At 45.8% G+C, this 5,996-nt stretch overlaps 1 pseudogene; it reads right to left on the reverse strand.

Annotated features, from left to right (window-relative positions):
• Positions 1 to 241: 241 nt before the first annotated feature.
• Positions 242 to 1,468, reverse strand: LOC132526557 (glutamate dehydrogenase 1, mitochondrial-like; annotated as a pseudogene).
• Between the last annotated feature and the right edge of the window lie 4,528 nt (positions 1,469 to 5,996).

The raw sequence follows: 5,996 nt of genomic DNA on the forward strand, positions 1-5,996 counted from the left end.
ACCTGATAGATCTGTCCCGAGCTGAAGTGGCAAGGGACTGACTGCTCTTGGACAAAAGGAGTTTTCCCAGGGCTACAGCTGACTGTGCTGGGAAACAGCCATGGAGCAAAGGCAGCACAGGCAGAGGGAAAAGACTTTATTTAAAGGCAAAATGCCCAAATGGCTCTCTGACATAGCTAATTTCTACTATCACTTATTAGCTTATATATGATCCCCTAACTTTTTTTCTTAAGGGGCTGATTTGGATTGACTTGTTGAAAATGGTGTCCGTTATCTATTAAGTCATGAGAGAGGGATTTCTGTGGTTACATGTAAACTTGTGATAGGTCTGCGGATGAAGAGGTGGGGAGGGTAGTGAAGCAGTCAGCCGCAGTCCCGTCCGGTCTATGTGAAGGTCACACCAGCTTCATTGTAACCTTGAAGACTTTCTCGACGGCGTTGACATAGGCAGCTGTTCTCGGGTCCAAGCCTAGGTTATACCTCACGGCTGTGCGCATGACTTGCCTGGCAGAGCCCTCCACGGTGTAAGCTAAGCCAGAGTGCACGACGTCTTTCTCAGAGGCACCCGATATCCTGTCTTGGAACTCTGCTGTGGGTACAATGGGAACAGTTCCACCATGCTTTCCAAATTTCCTTTCCAAACTCTCTTGAACAGACATGAGCAAGTGGTAGTTAGAATCCCATTCATATTTGAAGGTCAAACGGCCATAGCTGACATGATTCAGATTCTTCAGCCACTCAAAGTAAGATACTGTCACTCCTCCAGCATTCAAGTAGAGATCTGGAATAACCATGACGTTCCTCTCTAGGAAAATCTTACCAGCTTCTGGAGTTGTCGGTCGTTGGCACCTTCAGCAATGATCTTGGCTTTGACTCAGGGTGTATTGGACTTGGTCAGCTGCTTCTCGCTGGCAGCGAGGATCAATATGTCACAGTCCGCCTCCAAGATGCTCCCTTCATAGATCTTTGCTTTGGGGAAGCCCAGGATTGTTCCATGTTGCAATTTGAAGTCTTCCAGTTCCTTTGGGTCAATACCATCTGGATGCCATATGCTCCCATCAGATTCACCAACACCAACACAGTTAGCACCAAAATGATGTAAATATCTCATAGAGGACAGGCCCACATTACCAAATCCCTGAACAACAAATGTTTTATCTCCAAATCCTGGTGTCATTCCTAAAATACTCATGTAAGAAGCTTCATTGGTGAAGTTTTCAATCCCATGGAATGACCAGCAGCAAAGATCCGTCCGTGGATTCCACCCTGTCTGATGGGCTTGCTGGTAACACAGGCATGGGCATTAATATCATAGTGCCCTATGGTGCTAGCATAGGTGTCAGCAATCCAGGACACCTCCCGCTCGCCCGTGCTCATGTCTGGGGCAGATACATCAATGCCAGGACCAATAAAGCCCTCCTTTGCCAGCCAGCTCCATGGTGAACCTCCTTGTGATGTTTTCCGGTTTAAGGCAGAAAATAAGCAGAAGCAATTATTGCTTCACGTCACTGAAAAGTTTAAGGCACATCTGGGGTCAGGGCGCTATGGACTGAATTGTGTCCTTCCCAAAACTCATACAGTGAAGCCCTAATACCCAATGTGACTGTGTTTGGAAATGGGACTGTTAGGAGGTACTTAGGGTTAAATAAGCTCATAAGGGTGGAGACCTAATCTGATAGGATTGGCGGCTTCTAGGAAGAGGAAGAGAGAGCACTCTACACACACACACACACACACACACACACACACACACACACATCGAGGAGAGGCCCTGTGAGGACACAGTGAGAAGGAGGCCATCTGCAAGCCAGGAGGAGAGCCCTACCAGAGCTCAACCATGCTGGTACTTGATCTTGGACTTTCAGCCTCAAGAACTGTGAGAAAAGAGATTTCTGTGGTTTAGGCCACCCAGTCTATAGTGTTTTGTTATAGCAGCCCAAGCCGACTAAGACAAGGTTTTTAAAATGCAGGAATATTTTTCTTCCCTCCTCATGCATCTGCTTTCTTCTCTATTGCTTTCTTTCTCAAGTGGGCTTATCCCCATCAAAACAGGCTGGGCATATTTATTCATTAATTCAGTATTACCGAACCCCCCTTAGCCTACACACTGTTCTAAGTACTGGGAATACATGGCAGTGTATCAAACAGGAATGGTCCCTTTCCTCATAAGGCTTGCATTCTAGTGGGGAGAAACAGACATAAAAGAAACAAGTAACTTCTCTAAGAGTAAATCTTAGTCTCACCACAAAAAAGAAATGGTAATTATGGGATGTGATGCAGGTGTTAGCTAAGCTATGGTGGTAATCATTTTGCAATATGTGTGTATCAAATAAACACTGTGTGCACTTTAAACTTACACATTGTTATGAGTCCATTACATCTTTATAAAGTTGGGGAAGAAAAAAAATAAGTAACTGTGGATGTTCAGAATGCAAATTGTATGGAAACTAAAAACACACGGAAAGGGACTGTGGCGGGGGGCGTGGGGGGTGGTGGTGGTGTGTGTGCCTCATTGCTTATAAAGCAGTATGAGGATTAGCATCCTGGGAATATGGGATGACCTGGGTGTCCTGCACTTTTGGGGAGACTGATATAAGCAGATAATGAGTATGTTGAGATAAGTGTTGGTGGTCTCAAGGCAGAGAGTGGTGGTGGGTCAGCGAGGACTGAAAGGGAGGGAGGTGAGAAGCAAGAGGTTCTTCTAGGAGCAGGCAGAGTTCAGAGCCCATTTTACTCCTGTCAGCGGCGTTCTGGAGGGCATGGGTACGGTGGTATTTTGCAGAGCTGGGGAGCTCCTAGGACTCCCACGTCACTTGCCCACAGAACTCTGAAGAAAGGGGAGGCTGGTCTTAACTGGGAGCAATCAACGTAATGCAAGAAAAAAGAGTTCCAGCAAAAGTCCTAGGACTGGTACTGATTAGCTCTGATTGGCCCAACTTGGGTCACATGTTCACATCTAAACCAATCACTGAGGTTAGGGATAATCGGAACTCTTATTGGACAGGACTTAGTTGCACTCCCATGGGGTCAGCCTCACCCAAACTCAAGGGCTGTGAGGAAAAGAAATAGTTCCCCAAAGGAAAATTAAGTTGTTACATCCAGAAGAAAGGAAAACAGATACCGGGCAGCCCCAAACAGCGGGAGCCCTCCACACCCACCTCCACATTCAATGGCTGGCTGATCTTTGGCAAATCATAGCCTTTCTGATTCTGTTTTCTCCTCTGATAGGAAAAATTTTTTTTAAAGTAAATTAGATTTATAATTAGATTAATAATGAAATGGAGCAGGACTCTGTGGTCCCCCACCATGTCCTCAGTCTGCCTTTTGTCTGTAGAAAACCTTTAGCCAAAGAATAAGTTTAATCAGAGAAGGGAGAAAATGCAGAAACAAAGGAAAACAGTCAAAGGAGACCAAATAATAATACTTTAGTCATTAAGCAAAGTCAAGGACCTTTGGTTCCTCCTCAAGGGCTATAGATAATATTCTGAGCCACATCCTATGAGCTGTCTTATAGATACTGAAACCCCCATCAGGTGGAAGAAGTTAACTACATGATGACCAGGCTGTAGCCATGACATAAGCAGCCACAATTCTGAGAATTGGCCTCAAGGAAGTGGGAATAAACCGACCCTGGAAATGAAGATTAATTGTACTTAAAACAATCAAGATGACACTGGTTAGACCACCGATGACCAATTTCAAGATGACTGTTGGAGCTGACTGTGCTGTTTCTTCATGTAGCCCCCTCCCTCCATCTATAAAAGCTCTTGCCCCCTGATTGTCAATGGGGGGGCAGGGGGGGTCGACCTTGGACAGGCGTCTGCCCTCCTGCCGGTTGCCGGCCTCTGAAATAAAGCAAACTTTCCTTTCCACCAACCTTGCCTCTTTAATGGCTTTTGGGCAGCGAGCAGCCGGACCCCACTTTCAGTTACACTAAGACCTACATCACTAAGTTACTGAGTATTCTATGGGATCATGTACAGAAATGCTCTTTGGAAGGTATAAAATGCTAAACAAATATTACTTGTTTCAAAGTTTTCTAAGACATGGCAAGTGCTCTTAGGGGGCTTATACTTTGTAGGGAGATGGAACATGCAGGCAGATACTTGCCACAAAAAAAGATGCCTGGGGGCTTCCCTGGTGGCGCAGTGGTTGGGAGTCCGCCTGCCGATGCAGGGGACGCGGGTTCGTGCCCCGGTCTGGGAAGATCCCACATGCCACGCAGCGGCTGGGCCCGTGAGCCATGGCTGCTGAGCCTGCGCGCCCGGAGTCTGTGCTCCACAACGGGAGAGGCCACAACAGTGAGAGGCCTGCGTACCGCAAAAAAAGAAAAAAAGATGTCTGTATAATTTTCCAATGCCTTCATTTAAGGCAGGAGTCACACACTCACATACCTACATGTTGGCCAAGCAGCTAACACAAATGAGGGAAGAACGCTGAGCTTGCCTCAAACCAAGGACTCTGGAAACCCCAGCGCATGGCTCCAGCCGATGGTTGTCAGGCTTGAAGACAGGCCCAGTGCGGCTAGATGGCCCAGCTGTTTTCAAGAGAAGCTGATAATCTGGATTTTGATATGAACTTTTTTTTTTGAGGTCGGCAACTTCTTCAAATTAAAAAAAAAAAAAAAAAAAAACGCTATGTGAACCAAACAAAACATATTCAGCCTGTGAGGTCAAGCCTGCCCACTCTCTGCTGACTGGTGTCCTCTGATTCAAGGTTCGTTCTGAGAATTTGACTCCACGACCCCGCTGCTTTACTCCCTCTCCGTCACCCTTTCTTCGTATTGGAATTTTGGCTCAGTGCACATGTGGTAGGAAACGTGGCATAATTGTGAGGTGAGGGAGTGTTAGGGTCCAACTCCAGCTATGAGTCCTTGGTCAAGTTGCTTCACCCATCTGGCCCCAATTTCTCCACATTTATTGATGAGGGGTATGGGACTAGATGATTTAATTTCCTACCAGCTCTGACATTTTATGACCTATAATGTTTAGAATGCAAGGGACAAAACTAAAATAAAATTCTTATTGGGGGAACGGAAATTTCATTTCCAGTTAGTGTATTTTCTATGCATTAGCTATTACTATGCTAGGCACTGTGAGAAACGTAAAATCAATACAAACAAGGATTTGACCTTAGGAAGATAATCTATTGGAGAAAACAGATGGACGTAAAACTCACTGTGGTAAATTATCCCTAAAGATGACCAGAAAAATCCCTCCAGTCCTTCCTGTTCTTTGGAATGTGACTTTGATACACCTCCCATCGGGAGATGGATTTTTTCCCCCTCCCCTGAATTCTGGGCTGCTTTCATCACTTGCTTTGACCCATACATTCTGGCAGAAGTGACATTGTATGACTTTCTGGGTATAAGACCTAAGAGGTCTTAGAGCTTCTGTTTTTGTTTTTGTTTTTTCTCTTTAAAGCCAGCCTCCATGTAAAGAAGTCCAGTCACTCTGCTTGAGAGAGACCCTGCCAGCCCCAAGCCATTCCATTCCAGTTGCCCCAGCTCGGCCGTGAGACGTGAGCAAAACTGTTGTAGATCCTCTAGTCCCAGTCAAGCTGCTGGCAACACTATGGTAGCAGAGACAAGTTGTCCCTGCTGACCTGCATAAATTACAGAGTCCTGAGTCAAAAAAAAAGGTTGCTCTTGTTTTAAGACACTAAGTTTTGGGGTGTCTATTACTATTATGTCTTATACGTAAGGCATATTATGTGTCAAAACCAGGAATATGGGAGCTCAGAGGAAGGCATGACGCTAATTTGGGTGGAGGGTGGGTGGGAGGAGATGTGGGAATTAGGGAAGATATCAAGTTCCAAAAATTGTCCTTAAGACAGCCCCTTAAAAGGAACTCATCATGATGCTGTCTGCTGGGAGCAAGCCCTACTCTCATGCCATTTGGGAAGTCAACCTGTGATCCCGTTGTCCTTTGCTGCTTTCCGACCCTGTATCTGCTTGGTATTCTGACTCTGCGATTTGCTACACTTTCCTGTGGGTG

This window comes from Lagenorhynchus albirostris, chromosome 9, assembly GCF_949774975.1.
Source record: "Lagenorhynchus albirostris chromosome 9, mLagAlb1.1, whole genome shotgun sequence".
Lineage (NCBI taxonomy): Eukaryota > Metazoa > Chordata > Mammalia > Artiodactyla > Delphinidae > Lagenorhynchus > Lagenorhynchus albirostris.